This window comes from Emys orbicularis, chromosome 6, assembly GCF_028017835.1.
Source record: "Emys orbicularis isolate rEmyOrb1 chromosome 6, rEmyOrb1.hap1, whole genome shotgun sequence".
Taxonomy (NCBI): Eukaryota; Metazoa; Chordata; order Testudines; family Emydidae; genus Emys; species Emys orbicularis.
This window is the reverse complement of record NC_088688.1, coordinates 79,378,971-79,400,864: the sequence shown is the minus strand read 5'-3', so window position 1 is coordinate 79,400,864 and position 21,894 is coordinate 79,378,971.

The following is a 21,894-nucleotide window of genomic DNA, read 5'->3' as shown; positions in this document are numbered from 1 at the left end:
CAGAGACAGATGCATCATGGAGGTGAATGCCTGGCTGTGAAGATGGTGTCACCAGGAGGGCTTTGGCTTCCTCGACCACGGGATGCTATTCGAGGAAGGACTGCTAGGCAGAGATGGCGTTCGCCTTTTGAGGAGGAGAAAGACCCTATTTGGACACAGACTGGCTAACCTAGTGAGGAGGGCTTTAAACTAGGTTTGATGGGGACAGGTGAGCAAAGCCCACAGGTAAGTGGGGAACATGGAGACCTGCGAGATGGGTCGGAAACAAGAGGGAGCGTGGGCTATAATGGCGGAGAGAAAGGAGGGTCAGGGCAAAACTGGGAGGCAAGATCAAACCAGTATCTTAGATGCCTATATACAAATGCGAGAAGTATGGGTAATAAGCAGGAAGAACTGGAAGTGCTAATAAATAAATACAACTATGACATTGTTGGCATCACTGAAACTTGGTGGGATAATACACATGATTGGAATGTTGGTGTGGATGGGTACAGCTTGCTCAGGAAGGATAGACGGGGAAAAAGGTAGGAGGTGTTGCCTTATATATTCAAAATGTACACACTTGGACTGAGGTGGAGATGGACATAGGAGACAGAAGTGTTGAGAGTCTCTGGGTTAGGCTAAAAGGGGTGAAAAACAAGGGTGATGTCATGCTAGGAGTCTACTACAGGCCACCTAACCAGATGGAAGAGGTGGATGAGGCTTTTTTTAAACAACTAACAAAATCATCGAAAGCCCAAGATTTGGTGGTGATGGGGGACTTCAACTATCCAAATATATGTTGGGAAAATAATACAGCGGGGCACAGACTATCCAACAAAATCTTGGACTGCATTGCAGACAACTTTTTATTTCAGAAGGTTGAAAAAGCTACTGGGGGGAAGATGTTCTAGACTTGGTTTTAACAAATAGGGAGGAACTCATTGAGAATTTGAAAGTAGAAGGCAGCTTGGGTGAAAGTGATCATGAAATCATAGTTTGCAATTCTAAGGAAGGGTAGAAGGGAGTACAGCAAAATAGAGACAATGGATTTCAGGAAGGCGGATTTTGGTAAGCTAAGAGAGCTGATAGGTAAGGTCCCATGGAAATCAAGACTGAGGGGAAAAACAACTGAGGAGAGTTGGCAGTTTTTCAAGGGACACTATTAAGGGCCCAAAAGCAAGCTATTCCGCTCGTTAGGAAAGATGGAAATGTGGCAAAAGACCACCTTGGCTTAACCACAAGATCTTGCATGATCTAAAAAATAAAAGGAGTCATATAAAAAATGGCAACTAGGACAGATTACAAAGGATGAATATAGGCAAACAACACAGGAATGCAGGGGCAAGATTAGAAAGGCAAAGGCACAAAATGAGTTCAAACTAGATACAGGATTAAAGGGAAACAAGAAGACTTTTTATCAATACATTAGAAGCAAGAGGAAGACGAAAGACAGGGTAGGCCCACTGCTCAGTGAAGAGGGAGAAACAGTAACAGGAAACTTGGAAATGGCAGAGATGCTTAATGACTTTTGTTTTGGTCTTCACCGAGAAGTCTGAAGGAATGCCTAACATAGTGAATGCTAATGGGAAGGGGGTAGGTTTAGCAGATAAAATAAAAAAACAAGTTAAAAATCACTTAGAAAAGTTAGATGCCTGCAAGTCACCAGGGCCTGATGAAATGCATACTAGAATACTCAAGGAGCTAATAGAGGAGGTATCTGAGCCTCTAGCTATTATCTTTGGAAAATCATGGGAGACGGGAGAGATTCCAGAAGACTGGAAAAGGGCAAATATAGTGCCCATCTATAAAAAGGGAAATAAAAACAACCCAGGAAACTACAGACCAGTTAGTTTAACTTCTGTGCCAGGGAAGATAATGGAGCAAATAATTTAAGGAAATCATCTGCAAACACTTGGAATGTGGTAAGATGATAGGGAATAGCCAGCATGGATTTGTAAAGAACAAATCGTGTCAAACCAATCTGATAGCTTTCTTTGATAGGATAATGAGTCTTGTGGATAAGGGAGAAGCTGTGGATGTGGTATACCTACACCTTAGTAAGGCATTTGATACGGTCTCGCATGATATTCTTATCAATAAACTAGGCAAATACAATTTAGGTGGGTGCATAACTGGCTGGATAACCGTACTCAGAGTTATTAATGGTTCCCAATCCTGCTGGAAAGGCATAACAAGTGGGGTTCTGCAGGGGTCTGTTTTGGGACCGGCTCTGTTCAATATCTTCATTAACGACTTAGATATTGGCATAGAAAGTATGCTTATTAAGTTTGCAGATGATACCAAACTGTGAGGGATTGCAACTGCTTTGGAGGATAGGGTCATAATTCAAAATGATCTGGACAAATTGGAGAAATGGTCTGAGGTAAACAGGGTGAAGTTTAACAAAGACAAATGCAAAGTGCTCCACTTAGGAAGGAAAAATCAGTTTCACACATACAGAATGGGAAGAGACTGTCTAGGAAGGAGTACGGCAGAAAGGGATCTAGGGGTTATAGTGGACCACAAGCTAAATATGAGTCAACAGTGTGATGCTGTTGCCAAAAAAGCAAACATGATTCTGGGATGTATTAACAGGTGTGTTGTGAGCAAGACATGAGAAGTCATTCTTCCGCTCTACTCTGCGCTGGTTAGGCCTCAACTGGAGTATTGTGTCCAGTTCTGGGCATTGCATTTCAAGAAAGATGTGGAGAAATTGGAAAGGGTCCAGAGAAGAGCAACAAGAATGATTAAAGGTCTTGAGAACATGACGTATGAAGGAAGGCTGAAAGAATTGGGTTTGTTTAGTTTGGAAAAGAGAAGACTGAGAGGGGACATGACAGCAGTTTTCAGGTATCTAAAAGGGTGTCATAAGGAGGAGGGAGAAAACTTGTTCATCTTAGCCTCTAAGGATAGAACAAGAAGCAATGGGCTTAAACTGCAGCAAGGGAGGTTTAGGTTGGACATCAGGAAAAAGTTCCTAACTGTCAGGGTGGTTAAACACTGGAATAAATTGCCTAGGGAGGCTGTGGAATCTCCATCTCTGGAGATATTTAAGAGTAGGTTAGATAAATGTCTATCAGGGATGGTCTAGACAGTATTTGGTCCTGCCACGAGGGCAGGGGACTGGACTCTGACCTCTCGAGGTCCCTTCCAGTCCTAGAATCTATGAATCTATGAATTCAGTAAGTTTTTTTCCTCAGACTGGACACCTTCCAGGCCTGGGCACAATTCTTTCCCCTGGTACAGCTCTTGTTCCAGCTCAGGTGGTAGCTAGGGGATTCCTCATGATGGCTCTCTCCCTTTGTTCTGTTTCACCCATTTATATATCTTTTGCATAAGGCGGAAATCCTTTGTCCCTCTCTGGGTTCCCACCCCCTCCTTCTCAATGGAAAGCCACCAGGTTAAAGACGGATTCCAGTTCAGGTGACATGATCACATGTCACTGCAAGACTTCATTACTCACTTGTCAGCGCACACGTATACAGGAAGACTCACAGGTAAAACAGAGCCATCTGCAGTCAATTGTCCTGGTTAATGGGAGTCATCAAGATTCCATTAATGGCCCACACTTTGCATAATTACAATAGGCCATCAGAGTTATATTTCATATTTTTAGTTTGATACAAGAGTGGTATATTTATACAAATAGGATGGTCACACTCAGTAGATTATAAGCTTTTTAATGATACCTTACAAGAGACCTTTTGCATGAAGCATATTCCAGTTACATTATATTCACTCATTAGCATATTTTTATAAAACCATATAGACTGCAATGTCACAGTGGCAACTTCTGTACAGTAAGTTCTTTGTCTACCTGCTGAGTTTTTTTCTTTCACAAAAATATTTTCTGACATAGCTGTAGTAGCTCTGGTTTGCCCAACTTTACTTTTACTCCTTATTTTTGCGACACTCTGTTCTCATCAGCAGGGGAGCTGGGTGATGGCACACTGTATTGTTGTTTGGTCTTGTAAACTATTTTCCCTGCTAAGAAAATAAATGTAGTTTGTTTTTTAACAATAAATTAAAATAAAATGCTCTGTCATCCAAAGACTTTGCCAACTTCCCCATATAAAGACAGACCAATTTCTGAAAGAAAACAAATTAATCAAGAAGCAGCTGTTTAGGCGGAGACGCAATCTTTTCTAAATCTAGTTAAATCCATGTAAAATATGGTGCATGCCTGGTGCTAGAAAGTGCATTTTTAGGCAGATGAATCAATAATGACAATCTGTCTTTGTACTCCTCCCACCAAGAGTTGCATATGAGCTAGCTGTAAAGCTATGGCTTGCAGTGCTTAACAATTCTCTCAACTTGGCCATTTCATTATGACTAATTGCATCATGTACATGGCCCATATTACTAATATACACTTCAGCAGATGAATCCATGAGCTTCAAGTTCATCAGATGACTATAAGAGGAGAAAGAACTGGAGTACTTGTGGCACCTTAGAGACTAACAAATTTATTCGAGCATAAGCTTTCGTGGGCTACAGCCCACTTCTTCGGATGCAAGCTTATGCTCTAATAAATTTGTTAGTCTCTAAGGTGCCACAAGTACTCCTGTTCTTTTTGCGGATACAGACTAACACGGCTGCTACTCTGAAACCTATAAGAGGAGAGGCACTCAGAGTGAGTGAACTAGTCTGACCAGATAAGTGCTGGCCTGAGTGTGTGTTCATCCTCCACACTGGTCTTTTAACATTCAGAACTGTTTGTTAAATTGACACAGAAGCTTCCATCACTATGCAACACACTCCAGTCCAGGTTGTTGGGAGAGTGGCCAAGAAGCCCACTTTCCTTCTTCTGGTTGGAGTAGGTGGATAATTGAAACTGATTCCCTTTCCACTGGTACTATTGCAAAGGCTCCGTTCATTCTTGTGTACTATATGGTTCTTCCCTGGCATTTATATCCCAAAGTGCACTACTTTTCAGAAAACTTACTGTTTGTAAGATTAAAAACTGATGATGTAGGAGCAAGATGGCGTTTGCATGAATAACAGGGAAAAGCAGAGCTGGTCATTGGAAGAGTTTTGTGAAGAAGGTCGGGAATCTGAGTTGGATTGGGGACTGAAAATGTTCTAATAAACATATGAACTCTTGGATACCCAAACCAGCTCTAAGTCTTGTGAGGCTTTCCTATGACTAATATGGACTTCTCATGAAGTAAACATCAAATGTATGGATCAAAAACATAAACACAGGCTAGCATATATCTGAGGCATCTTTTCAACTTGAGACAAATTCCTAATTTTAAAAATAGCTTATGTATTAATACATCCATTACGTGCACAAAAATAGTCAGAAGTATGCTAAATTAGTGTGGTGGCTCATCTTCATTCAAAAGCATTCCTGGTTGAATGCAGAATCGACAAACACATGAAATACTGTAAACAAACCACTCCACTACTTTTAAAATAATATTTTTTTCTAAAAGGCATTCTATCATTCACTCATAAAGAATGGGACTCTCCCAGAACTAATATATATCAAATATATAATAAAAAAATCACACACACGTGAATTATTTTTTTTCCTGAGAAGCTCTTTCTAAAGCTTGATGTAAGAAGTCAATAACTGCTGTGGACTGCTTGACTTCTCATGTCAAAATGATCTTTGTTCTCTTTGTGAACGTTAACATTGCAGCTTTACCGAGTGACTGATTTGAGTCAATCATGAGTCATAACCATTTTATTTACGGGAACGTAATATTTTCTGATAGTTCTTTTTGCATCTGTTGTTCTGGAAGGGTCTGGTGCCTCTGAGTTGATTTGTCCTGGTCTATGGGGAAGCTCATCAGAAGCAAACTCCCCATAGAAGTCTCTATAGACCAGAACACACCAACTCAGAGGCATCATACCCTTCTAGAATAGCAGATGAAAAACCTGCAGACATATCTCCGTGGTTTTAATGTTCAACACACCTGTCATAAATATAAAGGGAAGGGTAACAACCTTCCTGTATACAGTACTATAAAATCCCTCCTGGCCACAGGCACCAAATCCTCTTACCTGTAAAGGGTTAAGAAGCTCAAGTACCTAGCTGGCACCTGACCCAAAGGACTAATAAGGGGACAAGATGTTTTCAAATCTGCATGGGGGAGGCTTTTTTTGTCTGTCCTGTGTGCTTGCCAGAGCAAGATCAAAGAAGCAAGCAATCCAACTCCTATAGAGTTAGTAAGTATTTAGCAAGGAAATGCGTTAGATTTACTTTTATTATGGCTTGTGAATTTTCTCTGTGCTGAGAGGGAGGGTATTCCTGGTTTTCTTTTTGCAACTTTAAAGTTTTGCCGAGAGGGAAACCCTCTGTGTTTTGAATCTGATTAGAATGGAAGATAATCTCACAGGCAATCTTACAGAGGTATTCCTTTCACCTTTTTTCTTTAATTAAAATTCTTCTTTTAAGAACCTGATTGATTTTTTCATTGTTTTAAGATCCAAGGGTTTGGGTCTGTGTTCACCTGTACCAATTGGCGAGGATATTATTCTCAAGCCTCCCCAGGAAAAGGGGTGTAGGGGTTTGGGGGGATATTTGGGGAAGGTAGGGCTCCAAGTGGCCCTCCTTAAATGTTTGTTTAAATCACTTGGTGGCAGCGTTACCTAATCCAAGGTACAAGGAAGGATTCGTGCATTGAGGAGTTTTTAACCTAAACTGGTAGAAATAAGCTTAGGGGGTCTTCATGCAGGTCCCCATGTCTGTACCCTAAAGTTCAGAGTGGGGAGGGAACCCTGACAACACCTTTCAAGATCCATGGGTTCTACACATGCTTATCGCAACATACGGTATACCTTATCCAGTGCACTAACTAACATAATAACTATGTGGGTGAAACAAGACTCACTACGTTCTCGAATGAACCCTCACAGAAAAATAACACAAGACAAAAACACCATGTCACCTGTGGGTGCACACTTTTCACTCTATAGCTGACCTCTCAGTCCTCGTCCAAGCAAACCTGCACAACACATTGAAAAGATGAGCATGGGAGCTTAACACTCATAACTTTGCTAGTCACTAAAAATCATGGACTGAATAGAGACACTGAATTTATGGTTTACTGCAACAATCTAAAACCTATTAACCCTTTCCCCCCCTTGATTGGAGAGGGGTTAATAAACCACTTCACCTTGAATGGTCCCTTTAAATATGTGTTTAACTACTTATGCTAAACAATCTGTTCGCCTTGTATTTAGCTGTGACAAAGTATGTTTTCCAGACCCGAAGAAGAGATCTGCAATCTTGAAAGCTTGTGTGTGTCACCAACAGAAACTGGTCCAATAAAAGAGAATACCTGACCCACCTTGTCTATCTTAGGACATGATTAGCAGAAACTGACTTACTGATGTATGATTAACAGGAGTTTTCTTGTATGTTATCCAACCTTTATTTTTATCTTGGATACTAATAATGGCAATATAATACTACTGTAGCTATAAAGTGTATCTGTCTTTTCTACTGTGTACAAAACCTTCATTTGCTCTTTCACCAGTTCAGTCTTAATGCAATTCACTTTTGTCTTTTGCCAGCATGGAAAGTTCCCTGTGGTTCCCTGATAGATTTTCACATGTGGTCGGGATTGCAAGACATTGTTAAATGGTTTCAGTCAGCTTTACTTTATGCTTATCTGCTATTTCTGTCATAATGGACTTAAGTGCTGAATGTTGTAATGACTGGAAGGTTTTGAAATAATGGACTTCCTACCATGTGAGACCCTTGGTGTCAGGGAGAGGCTGCATGGTTGTGTAAAATTTGGTTCATGATAACTTTTTAATATTTTTGTACCATTCCAAAAGCAAAATACAAATGTTTTCAGTTAAACTACTGATATGTCAGACACTAGACACCATTTTGTTATAAGCATGTTGTGGTTGGCTGGTAAGGTAGAGAAACAAACATGTGTTAGTGACTAGAGCAGACACAGATGCAAGAGTATATTGTCCTGATTCTTATGGGGAAAATGCCACATTTGCAGTGGTATTACATAATGCTTTAGGTATCTTTGTAAATGAAGGTGTATGAATTTGAAACATACAGGCTGACACGTTATCCTTGGTTTAAAGGTTGACTCTGCACAGCTTTGTCTAGCTAAATGTGTTTTGTTTTTTAATATTTTTTAAAAGAAATGTGTTGTACACACGTTTGTTACTGTCTTACCTACTTTAATGGATCAGTTTTACAGAAGAAGAAGAAAACATTTATATATGATCAAATAAATAGTGGCAGCTCTTTTTTATTCACCCAAATCTAATTATGTGGCTTTGGGCCTCTTCTGCAAGCAGAAAAATCCTGTCCTAGGTGGGAAGCCCTTCAATTCTTAGCCACTGCACTTTGAATCCTCCAGCTGCCTTGTCGCGCTTAATGGTCCATTGGCACACTGGCAGTGAAAATATTTGGCAAATATGAGACAGTGCCCCCCCCTTACCTTTGACTTTATTCTCTGCTTTTATGGAGCTCTTCCTTCTAAAACTATGCTTTCAAAGCCTATTTTTTAAATCTACTCAGCAAGAACTATAAAAGCCATTTTTGAGTCTTGTTCTAGTCTAACGGGTTAGTATACATTATTGGGAGATGTGTTTTAAAGTTATTGCTAGTTAGCCAAATTGATGTGTAAAGGGGTCCTCTGAAAGTGATGCAAGTACTCCTGTCAGTGGTCCAATATGCAGTCTAGGGTGCTTTACTAACAAGGCCCAGAGTATCATCACACTCGAACTAAACAGCAGCCCAGAGCCCAAGAGTGAGTCTGATAGACTCCCATGGAGTAAGAGGTAGGGATAGGACAGAATAGTAGTGAAAATTGTAAACTTATTGGGAGGGACTAGATATTATTTCTGTAGACTGACTTGTTACCTCTGCTTATCATCTGAATGTGTAAGCAGTTACATTTTTGAAGAAATGCCCCTTGTCAGCAGTACTGCATTTCTTTTAGAAATTGATCATATAACTAGTAAAGAGTTTTCAACCTAAGAGTAAATTTTGTGTCTGCAAATAACCAGAAAAAGGTCCACAAACAGAGGTTCTACCGAAGCCTTCAAAATAGGACGTCAGTGTTGCATAAACTTTCATTTCTGTCTGTATAGGAGTAAACTTCACTACAAGTGAGAATCATTCTTTGTACCTGCTGCTCAAAGCATGAGGCCTATCAGTGCGGGTAAAACAAAGTATTACAACAGTAGGGCATTGGTTTAGAGGAATCCAGTGGGTCAAGATTGGATTGGGAGTCTAACATTAAACTGGATTGGAGGACAATAGCATGGGTTTTGCGGGAAGGAAGCATAAACGTGTACACTTTAGGTTACCAATTAACTACAAAATCCCCTCACTGGAGAGGCCTGAGACTGGAATAGAACGGCTATTTCAGGTCAGAATGTAGATGTATCCTCTTACAGTACACCCTTTTCTATAATTTTCCAGTAAGGCTTGTTTTAAGGCTTTAAAAAGAAAAATCTTGCCAGCTGGCATGATTTGTTCTGAAACTTAATAGTGGAGATTAAGATTTCCCCACCCCCCAATTACTGTATTTAATAGCAGCAAGATGCACAGCTGTATGTCTGTGCCCACTTTCCAGTGTTGCCTACCTAGGATTTGTGTAGTCAGACTTGTTTTCAGGAAAGCAAAAATATAAATACTGTCAGCAAGTTTGACTTGTTAGAAAACTCCCAGACAGACAGTGCTTTCTTCGGCAAAATAACTGAAAAACAGAATTAGCAGTGGCAGCCTGCACAGTTCAGTACATCTGCTGGAGCCTCCGCAGCACTTTCTCTGTGAGACTTCCAATCTAAAGGAGAGAAACTGCCAATGGAGCTTGCTTGTCTATGAAATAACCTTACGAGTGACTCAGTTCCTGCTTTTAGTTCTCGAACATCATGCTAAGAAGCAGAAATATACTTGGTCTAACCGGCATGCCTGGCAGCAATTTGTGCAGCAAATTCCTTCCCAAGATACCAGATTAGTACCAGAGGAAATCTGTTCACACACACGCTTGCTCGCGCTCTCTCCCCTCACTCTCACATGCACGTGATTGTTTTGTATTTAAAAAAATATTTATTATCATGGGTGAAATCCTGGCACCACTGAAGTCAATGGGAACTTTGGATACGAACTTCAGTTAGTCCACGATTTTACCCAATATTTTTGACAGCAAACCTGGCTTGTGCTGCCATTGCACCTTCTGTTGTATTATTTTCTTTGAATGATCAGATTTTGTATTGTCTTAAGCTGGTGGAAAGCAGAGTTTTTCATGTTCTGATATTGTTCCTCATGAGCATGCTCGGACTGCAACTAATTACTTGCCTTCATAACTTTGAGCGGCTCTGACTGTTTTTGTTTTTTGTCCCCCATGAATGCTGGTGTCCTCTAACACATGATCTGCTTGTATCTTTATATTTAATCCTAATACACTTCTTCACTCATCTGAAAGCAATGTTTTGTGTAATTCAGATTTCAGTTCAACTAACTGGTACACTGGAAATTGTGGTGAAGAGGGACTGGAACCTGGGGGAGGGAGCATCATTTTGTTCTATGTTTGTACAGCATCTAGTGCAGGGGGTATGGATCCATCAATGGGGCTCTTTGGTGTGATAATACAAATAAATAATAATCCCTCTAAGACCGGGTGGTGGTGTTTGGGGAAAGGAAGTAGCTGGGAGACGTGATCTGATTGACGGTAGAAATAATATATAAAGGTATGGAGTCCTACTATGTGGAAATGCTTCGTTAGGGGGCAAACATAATCAATCTCCTCTTTCCCTGGGGTGGAACTGCTGACACCTGTTCCTAGTAGGGTAGCAGGCTGACATAGCATTCCCATGAGCTGGATAAAGTGAATTGGCTTAACTAGCCATTACATCCAACACTTACTTGTTAGAGAAATAGTACAGCAAGCCACACTAATTTATACAGATTTCGACCTAGGTCGATCAAGCCTAACAAACAGAAATGGTCATGGATTTCTGGTAACTGCTAAACATATTACACACATTGTGTGCTGGGATGTTAGGACTGTATTTGGTACAGGCCAGACTGAGCTAGTAGAAAAGGAGTTAAGGAGGTTACCAGTTTCCTTTGCTGATATACGGGAAACACATTGGCTTGATGCAGGCGAGTTAACAGTCAGAAATTGCACTTAACTTTGGGCATCCCTGTGGACAAGTGAAATGCAGAAATGGGATTACTACAGCAGTGGACAAGAGAACAGTTATTTCAATGAGTAGGTGGAAACTGATATCTGAGTGGATTGTAATAGCAAAGTTTACTACTGCCTACAATAAATTGTGGATAAGTGTGATCTGTTCTTCCACACCAATAAAAGCAGTGAAAGAGGCAGAGGAGGATAGTTGGCTAGCATTGTACATGAGATTCCCAATCATGATATAATCCTGATAATGAGAAATATTAATGCAAAGGTTGGGAGCGGACATGTTAAAATAACGAATAGTGTTGAACCACGTGGTATTGGAATGGCAAACGATAAAGGGGAAAGGTTAAGAACTTGTGAGATGCACAGTCTGATTAATGGTGATACTTTGGTTTCCTCACAGACGTGCACAATGGAATTCACCAGATGGTCAAAAAACAGATTGACCACATTATTATTACTCTGGATTTGGAGTTGTGTAAATGAGAACAGAATATGGTCCATCTTATTTCATTTTTAGTTTTGATCTTGCTACAAGATTTTTTTAATATATTTTGACCTCTGTAATATAAATCTGAGGTTCATTGAAATTCCAAATTTAGTAGAAATTCAATCACTCATTTGTGCATTAGAAAAGTAAGAATACAAAAAGTGCTGCAGTTGTGGGTACTATGAAACAATCTTTGAGTTAGGAGTAAATAAAATATTGTTCCTGTGTGTCATCCAAGTTGTTGCAGTACCACAAGGTTTAAAGTAGTTAGCCTGCAGGATAGTGGTGGTGGTTAGATGCTGCTTTTTTTTTTTTTTTTTTTTTTAATTTACTTGTCTGTATTGTAGCCCTTGGAATCATGGTTAACGTTGTCCCCTCTACCAAAAGCTGAAATGACACCCCTGTCAACAAAACAAGAAAACAAAAGATGAAAGTGATTGAGTATATAAAGGTTAAGCTGTATGAAAACACAAACCGGTAAATGATGTAAGCGTTTTTTTTCTTTTTGTTATTTTTTTTTTTAAAAGACTACTGGTGAAGTGGTGACAACTGCCGAGGAGGTGAGGTGCTGGGAGTATGAAAGGAGGATTTTCAGAATGCTGAATCCTCCAAATGAAAGCATTCTAGTCATTATAGATGAACAGGACAGCTTGCAAGGCAGAATGGCTATCAGCACTGAACCACCATCAGAAGAGGAAATAGAAAGAGCAATGAAGCTGTTTAAAGTGGGAAAGCTGCAGGAACAGACAATATAACAGCTGAGCTGCTAAAAGCTGGCGAGACAAGTGCTATCAAAGCATTAAGAAAAATTAAACAAGAAAGTTGGGAATAAGAGGAGGTACCAGATGACTGGCTGAAGGCAGTAGTTGTGCCAATCCTGAAGAAAGGAGATCCTGCCAACTGAATAACTAGAGGGATAAGCTTATTATCTGTATAAGGAACAATCATGATGAAAGTAATTGTCAACAGATTAAGACCAGATTTAGAGGAAGCAGACGAGGAACAGTGCAGCTTCAGACCAGGCTCAAGTTGCATCGACCTGATATTCATTCACTGACATCTGATGGTGGGGGGTGTGGTGGGGAGGACTAAAGATGTTGCTGTTTTCATTGACTTTGATTTGGTCTGGAGAGAAGCTTTATGAAAATTAGTAAAATTATATAGTGTTCCAGAGAGGATAACTGCAACTATAAAAGTTGTGTATGAAGACTCCTGTAATGCCAAAAGAATTGGTAGAACATTAAGCAACTGGTTCAAGTCAAAATTTGGAATAAGACAAGGGGGCATGGAATCACTAATGATTTTCATTATATTCTTAAACTAGACATTAAAAAGATAGACAAGCTGGATGATCTAGAATTTAAAATCTTTAGTTTATACAGACATGGTACAAATGGTAGAGGTTTAAATTAATGATGCTCTGTGCTACTGTCAAGGCTGTATCCCTACTTTGAACTTTAGGGTACAAATGTAGGGGCCTGCATGAAAACTTCTAAGCTTATCTACCAGCTTAGCTCTGGTCCGCTGCCACCATCTTAAGAATTCCCTCCCTGGGAAGCCTTGAGAAACCTTTCACCAATTCCCTGGTGAATACAGATCCAAACTCCTTGGATTTTAAACAAGGAGAAATTGACCCTTCCCCCCTCCTTCCTTTCACCAACTCCTGGTGAATACAGATCCAAACCCCCTTTGGATCTTAAAACAAGGAGAAATCAATCAGGTTTTTTAAAAAGAAGGCTTTTAATTAAAGCAAAAGGTAAAAATCATCTCTGCAAAATCAGTATGGAAAATAACTTTACAGGGTAATCAAACTTAGAGCTCAGAGGAATCCCCTCTGTCTTAGGTTCAAAGTATAGCAAACAAGATAAGCACTTTAGTAAAAGGTACATTTACAAGTTGAGAAAACAAAGTAAATCTAAGACGCCTTGCCTGGCTTTTACTTACAATTTTGAAATAAGAGAGACTTGTTTAGAAAGATGGGGAGAACCTGGATTGATGTCTGGTCCCTCTCAGTCCCAAGAGCGAACAACCCCTTAAACAAAGGACACACACAAAAGCCTTTCCCCCCCCAAGATTTGAAAGTATCTTGTCCCCTTATTGGTCCTTGGGGTCAGGTGTCAGCCAGGTTACCCGAGCTTCTTAACCCTTTACAGGTAAAAGGATTTGGAGTCTCTGGCTAGGAGGGATTCCATAGCACTGTACACAGGAGAGCTGTCACCCTTCCCTTTATAGTTATGACACGCCCCCCAAATCACAGATAGTGTTGGACGTCCGGTTCCACACTGGCTGTGATTTCTTCCTGGAGCTTTAGGAGAAAACAGAGTTAATAAAACACATGAACCTTTAGACATACTACTGATTATATAAAAACTAACAATATGTTTTATTTCAAGAACAATTGTTAACCAGTTAACTCTGGGAAACTTTCCCGGGAGAGTGCATCAGCCACTTTGTTAGAAGCTCCCGAAATGTGTTGTATTTCAAAATCAAAATCTTGGAGAGCTAAACTCCACCGAAGAAGTTTTTTGTTATTTCCCTTGGCGGTATGAAGCCACTGTAGTGCAGCATGGTCTGTTTGTAGTTGGAAGCGCCGTCCCCAAACATATGGGCGTAGCTTTTCCAGCGCGTACACAATGGCGTAGCATTCCTTTTCGCTGATTGACCAGTGGCTTTCCCTCTCAGACAGTTTCTTGCTGAGAAACACGACAGGATGGAATTCTTGATCTGGTCCTTCCTGCATTAAAACTGCTCCCACGCCTCGCTCGGAAGCATCTGTGGTTACTAGGAACGGTTTGTCAAAGTCTGGGGCCCTTAGCACAGGGTCAGACATGAGTGTTGCCTTAAGCTGGTTAAAGGCCTTTTGACACTTATCAGTCCACTGAACTGCATTTGGCTGTTTCTTTCTGGTTAGGTCTGTCAGCGGGGCGGCGATTTGGCTGTAGTGTGGTACAAATCGCCTATAATATCCGGCCAAGCCTAAGAAGGATTGGACCTGTTTCTTTGACTTTGGAACCGGCCACTTTTGGATAGCATCCACTTTGGCCTGTAGGGGATTTATAGTTCCTTGACCCACCTGGTGCCCCAGGTACGTCACTCTGTTTTGGCCTATTTGACACTTTTTAGTCTTAACAGTTAGTCCTGCCTGCCGGATGCGCTCGAAGACTTTTTTCAGGTGCTCCAGGTGTTCTGTCCATGAATCAGAAAAAATGGCCACATCATCGAGGTAGGCAACTGCAGATTCTCCCAATCCTGCTAGGAGACCATCTACAAGTCTTTGGAAGGTGGCGGGTGCATTTCGCAACCCGAAAGGGAGTACATTGAATTCATACACCCCTGCCTGGGTGACGAAGGCTGACCTTTCCTTAGCGGGTTCATCTAGTGGTACTTGCCAGTACCCTTTGGTTAAGTCTAAAGTAGAGATGAATTGGGCATGTCCCAATTTTTCCAATAGCTCATCTGTGCGTGGCATTGGATAGTTGTCAGGACGAGTTACAGCATTTAGCTTACGGTAGTCCAAAAGCGTATTTCCCCATCTGGTTTGGGAACTAGAACCACTGGAGATGCCCATGCACTGCTAGAGGGGCGGATTATACCCATCTGTAGCATGTCCTGGATCTCCCTTTGTATAGCCGCTTGGGCATGAGGTGACTCCCGGTAGGGTGGGGTTCTAATTGGGTGAGCATTACCTGTGTCAATGGAGTGGTATGCCCGTTCGGTCCGTCCTGGAGTGGCTGAGAAAATCGGTGCAAAGCTTGTGCACAGCTCCTTTATCTGCTGTCGCTGCAGACGTCCCAGGGTCGTGGAGAGGTTCACCTCTTCCACGCCACCATTCCTTTTTCCTTCATAGTAGACACCTGCAGGCCACTCCGCGTCATCAGTTTCCTGGGCTGTAAACTGGCAAACGTTTAATTCTCTAGAATAAAAGGGCTTAAGAGAATTAATATGGTATACCTTAGGCTTTATGTTGGAGGTGGGGGAGGCTATGAGATAGTTAACAGCTCCTAGGCGCTCCTGGACCGTGAATGGTCCTTCCCACGACGCTTCCATTTTATGGGCCTGGAGCGCCTTTAAGACCATGACTTGGTCTCCTACTTTGAAGGACCGTTCTCTGGAATGTTTATCATACCAGGCCTTTTGCTCTTCCTGAGCATCCTTTAGGTTTTCTTTAGCAAGGGCTAAAGAGTGTCGGAGGGTGTTTTGTAGGTTGCTTACAAAGTCTAGAATGTTAGTTCCTGGAGAAGGCGTAAACCCCTCCCATTGCTGCTTCACCAACTGTAATGGCCCCTTAACCTCGCGGCCATACACAAGTTCAAATGGTGAAAACCCTAAACTGGGATGTGGTACAGCCCTGTAGGCAAAAAGCAACTGCTGCAACACTAGGTCCCAATCATTGGAGTGTTCATTTACGAATTTACGTATCATGGCCCCCAAAGTTCCATTAAACCTCTCCACCAGACCATTGGTTTGATGGTGATGAGGGGTGGCAACCAAGTGATTCACCCCATGAGCTTCCCACAGGTTTTTCATGTTCCCTGCCAGGAAATTAGTTCCCGAATCTGTAAGGATGTCGGAGGGCCAACCTACCCTGGCAAAAATGTCTGCTAATGCCTGGCACACACTTTTAGCCTTGGTGTTGCTTAAGGGTACAGCTTCCGGCCATCGGGTAGCAAAATCCATGAAAGTCAGTACGTACTGCTTTCCTCTGGGTGTCTTCTTTGGGAAAGGACCCAGAATATCCACAGCTACTCGCTGAAATGGGACCTCAATTATGGGTAGTGGCTGGAGAGGGGCTTTAACCTGGTCTTGGGGCTTTCCCACTCGTTGGCACACCTCACAAGACCGGACATAATTAGCAACGTCCTTGCCCATTCCCTCCCAGTGGAAGGACTTCCCCAACCGGTCTTTGGTTCTGTTCACCCCAGAATGGCCACTGGGATGATCATGGGCTAAGCTCAAGAGCTTTACCCGATACTTAGTGGGAACTACCAACTGTCTTTGAGGATGCCAGTCTTCCTGGTGCCCACCAGAAAGAGTCTCCTTGTATAAAAGTCCTTTTTCTACAACAAACCGGGATCGGTTAGAAGAGCTGAGAGGCGGTGGGGTGCTCCGTGCCGCTGCCCAAGCTTTTTGAAGGCTGTCATCTGCTTCCTGCTTGGCCTGGAACTGTTCCCTTGATGCTGGAGACATCAGTTCCTCCTTGGACTGTGGACTGGGGCTTGGTCCCTCTGGAAGCGATGCAGGTGCTGGGGCTTTTTCCATTGACTGTGAACCGCTGTCCGCTGGTGCACTATGTGGTATTTCAGGCTCTGGCTGAGCCTCTTGGGTAGGGTTATCTGCTGCTTCCGCCAGTTTAGGCTCGCTGGTGCCCTCTGGCATTGGAGTTGTAGACGGGGTTGCAAGCGCTGGACTCAGTGCTGGCAATGGTTCTGGTGCTGGTTGCGTTGCCAGTTCCGGTTCTGGGACTGGCTTTGGCTGGGTCTCTGGGATTGGATCCACTACGGCTGTTGCAGTCGTTGGCAGGGGATCCGGTTCCACCACCTGTGTTTGGGTCTCCGGTAACACAGACGGGGCCCTGGTGGACGGCTCAGGAACAGGGATGGGGGTGAAAGCTCGCTTAGCCTGGCTGCGGGTGACTATTCCCACCCTCTTGGCTAGCTTCACATGGTTGGCCAAGTCTTCCCCCAGCAGCATGGGAATGGGATAATTGTCATAGACTGCAAAAGTCCACATTCCTGACCAGCCCTTGTACTGGACAGGCAACTGGGCTGTAGGCAAGGTTACAGACTGTGACACGAAGGGTTGAATTGTCACTGTAGCCTCAGGGTTGATGAGTTTGGGGTCCACTAGGGATTGGTGGATAGTTGACACTTGTGCCCCAGTGTCCCTCCAAGCGATAACCTTCTTTCCGCCCACTCTCAAGGTTTCCCTTCGCTCCGAGGGTATGAGAGAGGCATCTGGGTCTGGGTTTCTTTGGTGTGATTGGGGTGTAATGAACTGTAATCGGTTGGGGTTCTTGGGGCAGTGAGCCTTTATATGCCCCAGTTCATTACATTTAAAACATTGCCCTGCTAAGGTATCACCGGGGCGATGTTGGTTGCTGGAGACTGGTGTGGTGGGGTGAGAAGGCGTCTGGGGTTTCCCTTGGGATGTGGGTGGGGCCTTGGGTTGTCCCCGGTGATAAGGTTTTGTTTCGGCTTGCCCCTTCTGATATTCGCTCCAACTGCTACTAGCTTTTTTCTTTTCTGTCACCTCCACCCATTTGGCTCCAATCTCCCCCGCCTCGGTTACAGTTTTGGGCTTCCCATCTAGGATGTACCTTTCTATTTCCTCAGGAACACCCTCTAAAAACTGCTCCATTTGCAATAGGAAGGGCAACTCTTCCGTAGATTTAACATTTGCTCCTGATATCCAGGCATCCCAATTTTTCCCAATGTGGTAGGCATGTCGGGTAAATGACACATCAGGTTTCCACCTTAGGGCTCTGAACCGCCGACGGGCATGCTCAGGTGTTAGCCCCATTCTGATTCTGGCCTTGTTTTTAAAAAGTTCATAACTGTTCATGTGTTCCTTAGGCATTTCAGCCGCCACCTCTGCTAAGGGTCCACTGAGCTGCGGCCTCAGCTCTACCATGTACTGGGTTGGAGGGATGTCGTATCCAAGGCAGGCCCTTTCAAAATTTTCTAAGAAGGCCTCAGTATCATCGCCTGCCTTGTAGGTGGGGAATTTCCTGGGATGGGAAGTGGTACCTGGAGAGGAGTTGTTAGGATGGTCTGATGCACCCTGCCTAGCACTTGCTACTTCCAGTTCATGCTTCCTTTCTTTTTCTCTCCCCTCCTCTTTGGCTTTTTCCAGCTCCATCTCTCTCTTGTGGGCCTCCTCTTTGGCTTTCTCTTCTCTTTCATGGGCCTCCTCTTTGGCTTTTTCCAGCTCCATTTCTCTCTTGTGGGCCTCCTCTTTGGCTTTCTCTTTGGCTTTCTCTTCTCTTTCATGGGCCTCCTCTTTGGCTTTTTCCAGCTCCATTTCTCTCTTGTGGGCCTCCTCTTTGGCTTCTTTCTCGAGTTTTTTAATTTGAAGTAGTCTCTGATGTTTTTTCTCATTTTCTTCTGCTTCTAGTCTGGCCAGTTCTAGTTTGTTAGCTGCTTCACTGGTAGTCATTTTCCTGCTTTCCTGTGCTGGGCCACACCCCTCTGCAGTTGACTGAAACTGGGATGTACTCAGCTCTGGCTGCTGCTGAGTTAACAGAGACTTTCTAACTAGCTACTCACAAGGATGTAAAAAGAAAAAAAAAGAAGAAAAAAACAATTCAGCTTGTAAATTCCTTTTACCAGTCGTTTGCTCATTAATTGAACCCTTCTCTTAACAAAGGACCTTGTTAAAAAAAACTTAACACCTCTGCCTTCAGGCAAGGAGAGATAAGATATGCATCTACCTTCAGCTCTGCTTTCCAAGCAGCTAGAAGGAAAAAAAAAAATCTTACTGGCTTTTGGGTTTAAAACGATCCCACCGCTGTGCCACCATGTCAAGGCTGTATCCCTACTTTGAACTTTAGGGTACAAATGTAGGGGCCTGCATGAAAACTTCTAAGCTTATCTACCAGCTTAGCTCTGGTCCGCTGCCACCATCTTAAGAATTCACTTCCTGGGAAGCCTTGAGAAACCTTTCACCAATTCCCTGGTGAATACAGATCCAAACTCCTTGGATTTTAAACAAGGAGAAATTGACCCTTCCCCCCTCCTTCCTTTCACCAACTCCTGGTGAATACAGATCCAAACCCCCTTTGGATCTTAAAACAAGGAGAAATCAATCAGGTTTTTTAAAAAGAAGGCTTTTAATTAAAGCAAAAGGTAAAAATCATCTCTGCAAAATCAGTATGGAAAATAACTTTACAGGGTAATCAAACTTAAAGAGCTCAGAGGAATCCCCTCTGTCTTAGGTTCAAAGTATAGCAAACAAGATAAGCACTTTAGTAAAAGGTACATTTACAAGTTGAGAAAACAAAGTAAATCTAAGACGCCTTGCCTGGCTTTTACTTACAATTTTGAAATAAGAGAGACTTGTTTAGAAAGATGGGGAGAACCTGGATTGATGTCTGGTCCCTCTCAGTCCCAAGAGCGAACAACCCCTTAAACAAAGGACACACACAAAAGCCTTTCCCCCCCCAAGATTTGAAAGTATCTTGTCCCCTTATTGGTCCTTGGGGTCAGGTGTCAGCCAGGTTACCCGAGCTTCTTAACCCTTTACAGGTAAAAGGATTTGGAGTCTCTGGCTAGGAGGGATTCCATAGCACTGTACACAGGAGAGCTGTCACCCTTCCCTTTATAGTTATGACAGCTACCTTGGAAAATTGGTCTAGATCACTTGAACTCTCAATAAATGCCTAGAAAACAAAGCTTGCATCTTAGAAAAGTGACAACAGAAGTGTTGAAATGCAGCAGTGGTGAAGACCTAGCAGAAGTAGAATCTTGTGTACCTATGAAATTTGATTGGTGCTGACAGTTCCATCAAGGATGTGATTAAAAGGAGTTGTGCTTTAGCTACAAATGCTAGGTAGAAATTGATAAAATTATGGACTGATAAAAATATTACATTTGATACCAAAGTGGAAAAAATACCAAACCAGTGTACTAACAGTATTCTGGTCTGGAAGCAGCGGCATTAAATGAATCACAAAAGATGGAGGTAGTGGACTTGAGTTCTTCATTTGTCTTAAAATTATTCCACTTCAGACCTTCCATTTGCTGAAGTTAAGAGAGAAGGATTGAAATCAAGGTACAGGATTTGCTGCTATCAAAAAGATTCAGATGGTGAGGACACTGCAGAACACAGATAATAGAGTGCCAAATAAAATAATGCAAACATAACCATGGTCAGTCTGACCTAGAGGCTGACCACTGGTTGAGTGATGGGGACATTGTATACAGAGACATGACCAGGCTGGGTTGAATGGAGGAACAAGCAATGGCTGGGAACAGCTCCCTGTGTTTGTAAAGATGCTCTGGGATACAAAATAAAAGATTAAAATTGTTGAACTACCTTAAATTTAGAATGGAGTCTATTCAGATTTTTTTTTCCACTTTGAGAAAACAGGCAGTGGATTTCCACAACTTAGAATATGATATACAGTTCAGATGCAGATGCATATATTAACCACTGCCAAAGAGTATTAAATCATGTGATATGGCATGGTTCCCAATAAGCAAGGAACATTAACGTAGGAAGAACTTTCAAAGCAGCAAACCCCATCATACATCAATCACACTGTGACTTAGTGGAGAGAGAGAATTTAAAAAATGGAAAATCTGCTTGTGCCGTACCCAGTCCTGAAAGATTTTAACCATCATTAGAAAGTTGTTGAGTGCTATTGATTCCACTGAATCCTCTGAAAGTGCTTATCTTCTTGCAGAATCAAGCCCTTGTGTCTTGGCACTTTGTCCTGCATATCTGAATTAGAATATGTTGGCCTCTGGAATAACTAAGAGGCTGTCTAATGTGAAATTTCAACTTGCAAAGTGTCTTGATTTGCTTTTTTGACTGACAGGTATTTGCTAACATGGATTACATTGTTTCTGAAAAAGGCTTGGCGGCAGCTGCTGCTGCTTTCTTACTTGACTAAGTTTGCCACAAAATGAACCACGGTAACAATCATAACCTATGTTCTTGCCATTGAGCTATGTGTTTGAGCCCCTCACTCATTCATTGTGACAGAGGCTTGTTGGGGGTTCACTACTCTGTCAGCAACTCTTGTCATCTAACATTGTTGTCATCATCTAGACCAAAAAGTTGGTATTGGGAAAACTAATAATTCACTGATAATTAATATTCTTGCATGATGTATGTACAGGGTGTGTACAAAGTTATAAATATATGCTAGGATTATGTTCTTAAAATGTGTTTGGCAAGCAATTCATAGGCACATTTTGCCTTAGACAAACGAATGTATATTTGCTTGTCTGACCAGCCTGGTCATCAGGCAGAGACAATGAAGGTACACTTCCATAAAAGGTAAACAAAGTCATCAACTTAGTAAGTGGGGATCTGAACCTCAAATGATAGCAATAAAAGCAACTGATTGTATACGTAATACTGCTGTATTATAAAAGTGTGTTGAGAATGGTATTTTATGGAAGCCAATGACACACTGGTGATTGATATTGTGAAATGTGTGCATTAATTCTGTATGAGCAATTATGGATACTCACTGATATTATCCTTTAATGTCTGTGAGTAAAGGTGTTTAATGTCCGGGCAAGATAATAAACAGGCTTTCACCCAACAAAGAAAAGAGGC